We start from the raw sequence: 11501 nt of genomic DNA, 5'->3' as shown, positions 1-11501 counted from the left end.
CACGGCATAAATATAATTTGACTTCACAAATACAAATAACTTTGTTTCTAAGTTGGAATCCACCACCAGTTACAAATCCAGTATGAAATGTCTCAAGGAAGATTAAAGGTCTGAAAAAATTGTATCCAACAGAACCCAACCTAGTCATGGGCAACAACAAAAAAACTCCTTTCTACTTTTGAACAGAAAGATAAAAAGCCAAGATACACAAAGATTTCGATGTGAATGATAATATTCTGGGGTCACGAGCACATGGAGAAACAGGCACCCTCGTGCCTTGTTGGAAGAGGTGTAAATTGGTGCAAAAAATGTTCATTCTCTTTGACACAGTAATTCCATTTCTAGATAACTATCTTCAGAAAAACTCAAGAATTTAAAAGACATATGTACAGAGATGTTCCTGGCAGCATTGTTTGCAATAGCAAAAAAAACTGGAATCTACCCCAAAGTTTATTAATGAGGGATGGGGTGAATTAATTACCCCCATTCTATGAAACACTACGCAGCTACTAAAAAGAATGATTTATCATTAGCTGCGGTTACTCTTGGGGTTTGTATTCATGTGGGACTTTCACTTTCTATGCCAATGGGACCCCAGGAAAGATCTGAGTGGAATTTTGGAAACAAAGCTGATTGCCAAGGCTGTTATTACTCAGAATCTTTGGAGGGTTTTCTTATGATCACAAGTTACTTTTGTCATTAAAAAAGGCAATAAAACTACACACATTTTAAAATCAAACTAGTTCGATGTCCCTTTACAAAAGGGCCACTACACCTCAATAAATTATTTTTGAAGAGCCACTCTATGTCCCTCTGAGCAAATGCTTTGTGTCATTAACAGCAGCTGCCAGAAAATGCTGGTTCCTGTTACCACCTGGCTAGAAATAGCAACGTTATCGGTCACGAGGAAACGCTGGCTCCCAGGATAGAGTCCCCACAGAACACGTGCCTGTGCTGGAGTCAGGTGATCCCAGTTGGGAAAGGAGAGGCATGAACATGCTAAGGTGGAGGCAGGGACATCCGACGGGTGTGGGGGGAGTTAGTGAAGGGATCCTCCCAGCCTGAGCTGGGTACAGTCACACAGGCCCCCCCTTAATTCCGGGCCCTGAATGTAGGTGTATTAGCTGCCAAGTCCTGACAACTTGTTTTGTTTCCAAAATTTTTACCTTTCTATGAAACCTTTCTAGCACCTAGGAAAGAGTTTTCAAAAATAAAACAAAACAAAACCCAAATCTAATCAAGCTTCTGGATCTACCTATTAAATTATAGGGGCTACAAGGCCCAGAGGACCGTGTTAAGTGATACCAGGAGGGTGCAATTAGCAAATCCAGACTATGGGGAGTCTACAGGACAAACAGTTTCTTGAACAAATACATTACAGGGAGATAAACAAAAAGAGATGAAGGAGAAACCTATAGATTAAAAGAGGCTTAAGAGTCATAACCAATTGCAATGTATAGAACTTTCTAAATCCCTAATCAAAGAAACTGGGTTTTTTTGTTTTTGTTTTTGTTTTGAGGCAGAGTCTCATTCTGTCACTTTAGCTAGAGCACAGTGGCCTCATCATAGCTCACTATAACCTCGAACTCCTGGGCTCAAGCGATCCTCCTGCCTCAGCCTCCCGAGTAGCTGGGACTACAGTCATGCACCACCACACCTGGCTAATTTTTCTATTTTTAGTAGAGACGGGGCTCTCGCTCTTTCTCAGGCTGATCTCCAGCTCCTGACCTCAAGTGAGCCTCCCACCTCGGCCTCCCAGAGTGCTGGGATTATAGGCGTGAGCCACCGCGCCCAGCTGAAACTGGTTGTATTTTACAAAGACAAGCAGAGATGTGTGAATACTGACTGAAAATTTGTGATATTAAGGAATGATTGTTAATTTTTTAGGTATGGTAATGATATCGAGGTTTTTTTTAAGTGCTTAGAGATACATACTGAAATATTTACTGGGATTTGTTTAAAAATAGGGGCCAGTAGGTGGGGGTAAGAACAAAACCAGGCTGGCTCTGAGTTGGTCATTGTTGAAGCTGGGAAATGATTACGCAGGGTGTAACTATACCCTTCTCATACTTTTTTGTTTGACTTTTTCTATAATAAGCCTTTTTTAAAACTAGGCCTTGATGTTAAGTGGGAGGAATAAATGACATACTTGCCAAAGCAAGCAATGAAACAAACCTGCTCAGAGCACACCTGGCTCCAGATGAGAACGGTCCCAGTCATTAAACTTGGGTGTGGACCAGAGTGGGATAAAGAGTCCATTTATTAGCTTTGCTGGATTTGGGGGGCCAGGGAATCACCTAATCTCATTAAGCCTCAGCTTTCTCATCTGTAAAATGGGCATGATCCAACAATGTTTTCCAGAGAAGTCACGAGACTTGTTAAAATAAATTAAAATTGAGACCAGGCCTGAAGGATCACTGAGCAGACAAAACCAGTTAGGCCTCCTAAGGGACCTGAACCTTGCTTGATTTAAAAACATAAGCAAAACTTAACTTGAGCTATTTCTTGTATATGTCTGCATTAAAGAAAAACAGAAGTGAAGCTCAACCAATCAAAAGTAACCAACAAACTCATAGACCAATTAAGTCAACTTTGTAACCAATCAAATATTTTCTATTACTTATGCATCCACTCTATAAAAGCCTATCCCTTACTCTTCTTTAGTGAAGTCCTGGACCACTTCTGGTTTGGAGCTGCCGAATTCATGAATTATTGCTCAAAATTGTATGATGTCTCAGTTTACTTTTTTTTTTTTTTTCAGAGATTGGGTCTTGCTCTGTCTCCCAGGCTGGAGTGCAATGGCTCAATCAGAGCTCACTGCAACCTCAAATTCCTGGGCTCAAGAAATCCCCCCTTCAGCCTCCCAAGTATCAGGACTATAGTCACCATCACACCTGGCTAATTTTTAAAAAAAATTTTTTTAGAGATGGGGTCTCGCTATGTTGCCCAGGCTGGTCTCAAACTCCTGGCCTCCAGCAATCTTCCCACTTCAGCTTCCCAAAGTACTAGGTATTACAGGCATGTCCTACCATGCCTAGCCTCAGTTTACCTTTTTAACACACTTAAATGACAGAGGCACATACAAAAGTATTTTGAAACCCATAAAATACAACCCAAGTGCTAATAATTGTTTATATGATGACACTAATTCATTTATTCACACACACACATTTCATAAATGTTTATGGAGTACCTAACTGACAGATGCTGTGTTAGGCACTGCAAATACAAAGATGAATGGGACATTAGCTCTACTTTGTCTAATTCGGTGTTTCTCAACCCTGGACGCACATTAAAAGGTAGCTGGGCCTAGATGTCACTCCAGGCCAATTAAAACAGAATCTCTGGGCATGGGTCTTGGGCAATAGGATGTTTAAATAAATCTTCACAGGTGATTCATTCTACTGTTTAGCCAGGCTTGAGAACCATTTGTCTAATTGATCTTTGCTCGATGAGTAGTAGTTAGTTCTGAGACAGCCATTAAGAAGACGGGTATTGGTTTATGTAGTTCTCAAGCAACTTTAAGGACCAGAGGTACTAAGTATTTACTTCCTGGGAGGGGAGACCTTGTGCAATCCTGTTTGTGGCCATCATCTGACCTGCTAGCTGCTGAGACAGGAGTCAGGCAGTTTCAGATATCTCCAGTGGAATTTTCCTTGGATTTCTCCTCCCCATAGGGAATTTATCCTTTCTGATAAATATACAAGGTTTTAGGTTTAATAAACGTCCCAGTTTCAGATATGAGCATGGGAGACAAGCCAGAGTTGCTGAGTCACATTTCAAGTCTGGCCTTCGAGGGTTTGCACCCGGGTCATGTTGAGCTCTGAAACCCCGGGGTTTGAGGCAGGAGAGCAGAGTGCCTGACTACACCACCCCAGCCAGCACGGGACTCCCCGGCAGCCGCTTCCTGTTTGAGCTCCCTGGTTTTCTCCAGAGGGGTCTGAAAAGAAAGAAATAGGATCCATTGAAATGCCCAAGAAAGGAAAGAAAATCTTGATTAGGAGAGGAAAGTTTCTGGAGAAACAAGATAACTAATGGTAGGAAAGCAGAGTGCCAGATTCTGCAAATCTCTTTACCAGAAGCGTGAATTGTGTAAAACTACAGAAATAAAGATTTATTTGCAGTGGGGATCTTATTTGACTTCTTCCCTCTACATATTTAGGGGTTTTTCTTCCTTAATGCACATTCTCAAATGCAAGACACCTGGACGGGGTCTCTCCGGACACAGTGAGGTCTGGAGGGAGTAACCGCACCTGGAGTCACAGGCCCCAAGTGATGTCCCAGCTCCATCGCTACCAGCTGCACAACCTGCATATGATGCTCACGTGTTTCCCTATCTGTGCTGGGAGTGTATGATGATACCTCCTTCAGGTTGCTGGTAGGATTGGATGCGATGAGACATGCAGAATAATCAGCACAGTGTCGACACAGTAAGCCACGATTAGGTTTACCATGGTCAGAAGTTCCCCTAGACCAATGCTTTCCAACTTAAATGTGCATAGGAATCACCTAGAGGTCTCCTTTAAAAGTACATTCAGGCTGGGCGCAGTTGCTCACGCCTGTAATCCTAGCACTCTGGGAGGCCTAGGTGGGAAGATCATTTGAACTCAGGAGTTCAAGACCAGTCTGAGCAAGAGCGAGACCCCCGTCTCTACTAAAAATAGAAAGAAATTATATGGACAGCTAAAAATATATATAGAAAAAATTAGCCGGGCATGGTGGTGCATGCCTGTAGTCCCAGCTACTCGGGAGGCTGAGGCAGGAGGATTGCTTGAGCCCAGGAGTTTGAGTTGCTGTGAGCTAGCCTGATGCCACAGCACTCTAGTCTGGGCAACAGAGTGAGACTCTGTCTTCAAAAAAAAAAAAAGTACATTCAGGGTACAGAGTTTCAGTCTGGGAAGATGAAAAAGTTCTGGAGATGGAGTGGTAAGGTTGCACAATAATATAAATATACTTAATGCCAATGAACTGTGCACTTGCAAGTGTTTAAATGGTAAATTTTGTGTTATGTATATTTTACTACAATAAAAACAATTTTTTAAAGCACATTCAGTGGCATTTCTAGCAAGCTTCTAGGTAAGGCTGATGATGCTGGTTAGAAGACCACACTTGGAGTAGCAAGGTCTTCTAGGTAATGAACAAATTGGTATCACACGTTACAGTTTACATAGGGAATTTCTAGATCCCTTAGCTCTGGGATCCCCATGGTAACAGTACAGGGCGCTGTGTCTAGACCAAATGCAAATCTTACTCGCCTGCCGACGCCACCTTGATCTTGGGTAGTAGCTGTTTATATTAAATCAGGGCTGTTTTATACAGGATGTTACTTGAGGCCTCCCTCACTTTTCTCTGCTTTGGTTGCTCTTTTTAAGGCCAACTCTCCCAAGCAAATGCATCCCACATTAACTTAGTCCTTGCGCCCCCCATTCATGTTAGGGTGCTGCCAAAAGGAAGGCCCTTCCACGCTTGCCTGCCTTACAATCTGCAAGGGGGTAGGGCATTCCTGTTTTGAACATTTTCCTGTGTATTTACCATTTTTACTGATAGGGCACATCAAAACCTGTGTTGGCATGTCTGTCGAGTGCGGGACAGACACCATCGTTGGAATTCTAGCCATCTGTGCTTAGTTGTCACTGGTACCTACTGGCAACTGAAAACAGACCTGGGAGCTCCCCAAAAAAACCACACTGTGTGAGCTGCACGGCCAACATCACCCCTAAAACAACAGCTCTCAACACGTGTCCTACTTAATAGTGAGTGATTATCTTTCCCAAGAGAGCTACAGCTAGGACCCCAACTGGTGCATTTGCTAACAGCTGTTTCCTATTCCCGAAGTTCATGCAAGTTTAGCCTTCAGGCTGTCATTATTGTAAATCTTTCCTCAGAGTAACCTACAGTAATCCTGCCTTAATGTGTCCATTTCCTGAGCTTTTAAGAGCAAGTATAAGGTCCCTGGGCCATCCGTAATTCCACTCAAAGAGCACGAAGTCCTGTTGGTTTTCCCATTCTTAGAAGGAACCCTATTGCAGCAACCAAAGCGCCTGCTTCTGGCACCGGCAGACAATACCTTGCCCTGGTGACCCCCAGCACCAGCAATTCTCGGGGGTCTCACACCTCAAGGATGGAAGGAGATGGGGCAGGGACCCCAGTGCTCAAGTCCCTTAGAAAGTAGCTGTCCACATTAACATCGTCTGAGGAAGTAATTTTAAAAATACTGCTGCCTGGGCCTCAACCCAGATCAATTGAATCCGAATGTCTCGGGATGGAACCTCAGCATCAACAACTCATTTTAAAAGTGCGTCTACTGTACGGCCACATGGAAAACCTCTAACTTAGAGCACTTTTTTCTTAATAGAGCAAAAATTATAGAATTATATTTGTAGAGAAAGAGGCTATAATCATCCCAAAACATCACGACTCCAAGGTTTTTGTTACAAAATGGAAACCCTTGTGTCTAAGATAAGCAGCGGTTTTAACCCCCGGAATTACTGCAAGAGTGACGATAATTTGCTCTTGTGTGAGATCAGAGAAGGAAGGGCCAACGGCCACCTAGGAACCCGGGGACTGCTGATTGATCAGGGCAGGACCTGGCGGGCAAGGGGGTTCGTGTGCCTCACTCACGGGAAAAGTTCACCAAATGCCACCTGGAGCCATTGAAATTTGAAATACAAAGGATTTTAACTATACAAGAGAATTTCATAAGTTAATGTCTTTACCTGAGCGATAAGTTTATAATCGACTGTTCCATAAAGTAGAGAGAAAATATAACAGAACTTAGCAAACAATTAACACATTTACCAAATTTGCTTAAAATGATTATGGATTAAAACTTGATTTCTGGAATTCCTGGTCACTTTATCACACTTACACACATCCCCCACCTCCAATTAAGGGAAATATTTGTTTGACTTGCTTTAGAAAAATAAGACCTCAAAAGATGAAGTTTTTATCCACATGACTTATATTCTTTACACTCATTCTCATGGATAGATTTAAAGCCATAGTCTAAGCAGAGTTCCCTAAACCTGGACAAAGATCAGCTTTTCAAAAAATGCTGAATTAGTCCCAGCTACTCAGGGGCCTGAGGCAGGAGGGTCAGTTGAGGCCAGGCGTTCAAAGCTGTAGTGCTATTATCACCCCTGTGCATAGCCACTGCACTCCGGCCTGGGCAACATAGCAAGACCCCATCTCTAAAAAAAAAAAAAAAGAAAGAAAGAAAGGAAGAAAGAAAAGAAAAAATGCGGAGTCAAAATAACCTAGGATGAGGTCCCAGAACTTGTAGATGATGTGTCCATGCCTTACTGCTTCTATAACAAATTACCACAAACTTAGTGGCTTAAAACAACACAAATTTATCTTACAGTATTAGAGGTTAAAAGTCCCACACAGATCTCACTGGCTAAAATCAAGGTGTCAGCAGGACTGCCTTCCTTTCTGGAGGCTCTGAGAATTCATTTCCTTGCCTTTGCCAGCTTGTAGGCTGCCCACATTGCTTGGCTTGTGGTCCCTTCCTCCATCATCAAGCCAGCAAAGCTAGTGGATTCCTTCTCATATCACCAACTCTGACCTCCTCTTCTGCCTCGTTTGTCCACTTTTAAGGACCCTGTGATTACACTGAGCCCACCTAGATAATCCAGGAAAAATCTCATCATCTCAAAGTCCTCAATTTAATTACATCCGCAAAGTCCCTTTTGCCATGTAAGGTCACATTCACAGGCTCCAAGGATTAAAACTGGGACCTCTTTGGGGAGGGCTATTGTTCTGTCCCCCGCAGATGGTTAAAGCTCCCAGATAAATCTGAGGTCCTGTCCCTGGACTGTTTGGGAACCACTGCTGGGTGTCAAAGGCTCTCGTCCTCTCATCTTGCTCAGCCCCAGTCTAGGTTTCCTTCTAACCCTGTATCACAGTAGCAACCATGGTAAAGTATTTCTTTAGCTCATAATTTGAACCAGCTATTACATTATTTATCCTAGCTCCTACGTTGTAGAGCATTTTACAATTTTCAAGTCACTTTCACGTCAATGTGAGTCGATTTTCATACGACCCTGTGAGGTAACTGGAACCAGTGATTGTGCAGGCAAACAGCCTGTTGCATGGCAAGAGTGATGCCTCCTTGAAGGAAACCACTATGGTGATTGGTGTCTGACCCCCACATACCAAGGTGCTCTGCAGTAAGATCCTATAAAGATGCCCGTAGCATAGATAACAACTCCAATAAACATGCTTATCTAACCTCCCCAGTAGTCACAAGTCTTGGCAAAAAAGTCTGAAGATGCCATCAGCTGCACATGTTTTACCCTAAAAGCTTGCTATATAAGGGATAGCGAGGAGGGCCCGAGTATCCACTGCCTCGCAGCCACCTGAGACATCGCTTCTGTTCGTAAGTACTTGTTAATTCTTTCTTTCTGAGAAACTGGATGTGTCAGCCTCTTTCTTTGGTGTCTCAGCTCTCTCAGTCTTTTTGGGGTAGGCATGCATAGTCCTGCTCACCACGGAACAGACAGAAGCCCCATCTCATAGATGGAGAAACTGAGGCTTAGAAAGACTTTTAGTTAAGGTAGTTCACACGCCTACTACCTGTGGAGCCAGGACTGAAACTCAGGCCTTCTGATTCTAAATCCAGTGCTCTTTCTACTGTTCCCCTTCTGCCTCTTCATAGCCTGGTGAAGGTCTGATTTTGATGATATGGCTATTTTAATTATGTGTTTCTGTATACTCATGCAATTACATTTGCATCTGTTATGTATTTAAAACCCTGGGAATGACCCAGTTAAGAAACAGTTTCCGTTGGGGGCAGTGGCTCACGCCTGTAATCCTAGCACTCTGGGAGGCCGAGGCAGGAGGATTGTTTGAGGCCAGGAGTTCGTGATTAGCTTGAGCAAGAGCTAGACCCCATCTCTACTAAAAATAGAACAATTAGCTAGGCATGGTGGCATGTGCCTGTAGTCCCAGCTACTCGGGAAGCTGAGGCCAGAGGATCGCTTGAGCCCAGGAGTTTGGCGCTACAGTGAGCTATGATGAGGCCACTGTACTGTAGCCAAGGCAACAGAGCAAGACCAATCTCGAAAAAGAGAAAAGAAAAGAAAAGAAAAGAAAAGAAAAGAAAAGAAAAGAAAAGAAAAGGTTTCTATTTGTTAATTGTCAGCAGCAGGACTTTGTTCCTCTAATCTAAGAACGATATGTTCCTTCACATGTAAGAATCTGGCCAAGTGAGCAAACTGTGGTACCTAGTAGCAGGCAAGATCATTGCCCTTGGTCCCTGGTCTGCCATATTGCATCACATTCTTTCTTCTTTTCTCTCATTCTCATCTGTTAGCCAATAAACTCTTAAACATCTATTAAAATTAGTGTTTACAGGGCCTGGCGAAGTGGCTCATGCCTGTAATCCTAGCACTTTGGGAAGCTGAGGCAGGAGGATTGTTTGAGGCTGGGAGTCTGAGACCAGCCTGAGCAAGAGCTAGACCCTGTCTCTACAAAAAAATAGAACAATTAGCCAGGCATGGTGGTGGATGCCTGTAGTTCCAGCTACTCGGGAGGCTGAGGCAGAAGGATCACTTGAGCCCAGGAGTTTGAGGTTGCTGTGAGCTAGGCTGATGCCACAGCACTCTAGCCCAGGCAACAGAGCCACCATGCCCGGCTAATTTTTTCTATATATTTTTAGTTGTCCAGCTAATTTCTTTTTATTTTTTAGTAGAGACGGGGGTCTCACTCTTGCTCAGGCTGGTTTCAAACTCCTGAGTTCAAAGGATCCACCCGCCTCGGCCTCCCAGAGTGCTAGGATTACAGGCGTGAGCCACTGAGCCCGGCCATGTATATATATATTTAATATGTTGCTCAGATGTTTGTTCTAGGTTGTATTAGGGCTTTAAAATAGCTAATGACTGAAAACAAATTGTAGAAAAAGAACAGTCACAAAATTTCTAGAGAAATGGATTTTTTTAAAGTATTCTATAAATGTGCATTCCTTCTTCCCTCCTTCTTATTTTTAGCAATACATGTAAGGAAAAGTAAGAACATTAACAATTATAAGAGGGAACAGGAAGACTGTGAGCCTTCCTAGTAGGCAATAATATTTACATAAGCTTGGTTTTCATTATCCTCTTACAGTCTCTCTTCCCATTTCAAATATTGTTTAAACTTGAGGATGGTTTTTTAAATCAGCTGTTGTCAGTTGGTTCAGGAAATATTCTCTTCTGGCATTTCACAGATCTAAGAGAATTAGAGTGTGCTGTTACTTTTGTTTTAAAATTACTTTTATAGCCCTCCTTGTAAAAAGTATTTCAAATGGAAGAATTGATTTATTATAATAAGCATTTACCATGAGTGACATCTCTTATTCATGAAAATGAATCAATTAATATACTTGAAAATTATAGTATTCTGCTTATGGAGAAATGTAACAATTACATTTATGTTCAGAATGCCTCATCTCCCTTCTCTTTCCTCAAAACAATAAAAAAGTCCCTTAATATATTATTTAAAAGGTATAATATTAACACTTTGGAATTTTTCTCATTTGCATGAAAAATGAAAATGATCGAAATAAAAGTTGCCACAGTACAGTGGAAAACAGAAAAATCCTGTACCTATGAGAATTTACTAATACATCCAATAAATAGTCTACATGATAATATAGAGGAGTAGACAGGACAGATACCCACTTCTAAGTGGGTATTATACTCACAATATCTACTTGTCTAGTCATTGTAAGAATCAAGTGAAATAATAAATCCTAAAAAGCCGAGCTTTCAACTTTCAGTTCCAAAATGGCAGCGTAGAAGCAGGCTGACTTCACTCCTCCGCCCTAAAAAACCAAAACCAAATATACAGCACCTAGATTATCACCAGATATATCTCAGAACTCAAATATGAAGAAGAGACAGTTCCCAGGACCACAGAGAAGTGAAAACACTCCAGGCAGCTGATAAGAGAATGGGACGTCCACATCTGAGACGCCCCTCTCCCGGTATCCTTCCCAGCACCAAGCCGCAGAAAAATTTCCCCTAACTCACTGTTTCTACACTGGAAAAAGCTATTAGGGGCTCTAGGCAGCAGACTGGATCAAGGACAGGAAAGAATCAGTGAGCTTGAAGGTAGACTATTTGAAAATACACAGAGGAGAAAGAAGAAAAAACAATGTAAAGCAATGAAGATTGCCTACAAGACACAGAAAATTACCACAAAAGACCAAATCTAAGAATTATTGGTGTTCAAGAAGAAGTTGAGCAAGGGTGATGATGTTCTCTAAAACTCAATGGAAAATATTCCTAATAAGCATTAAATGTTTCATAATGTACTTGAATGAATTAGATCCACACACTATTCTTAAGATATCTGAATCATAATCTATGTTCCCATTGTTAAAAATCCTCCCAATCTCCAAATCTCTAATCTACACATCCTTTGGTTCCCAACAGCATGATCTTTAGCCAAGCTCCTTAATACCACGCCTGAGCCAGCGTCATGCTACGGAAGCAGGAAACGGCTTCACCTTTCTCAAG

The sequence above is a fragment of the Lemur catta genome, chromosome 19 (assembly GCF_020740605.2).
Source record: "Lemur catta isolate mLemCat1 chromosome 19, mLemCat1.pri, whole genome shotgun sequence".
Classification (NCBI taxonomy): Eukaryota; Metazoa; Chordata; class Mammalia; order Primates; family Lemuridae; genus Lemur; species Lemur catta.
The sequence above is the reverse complement of the archived record's forward strand: the minus strand, read 5'-3'. Positions refer to the sequence as shown.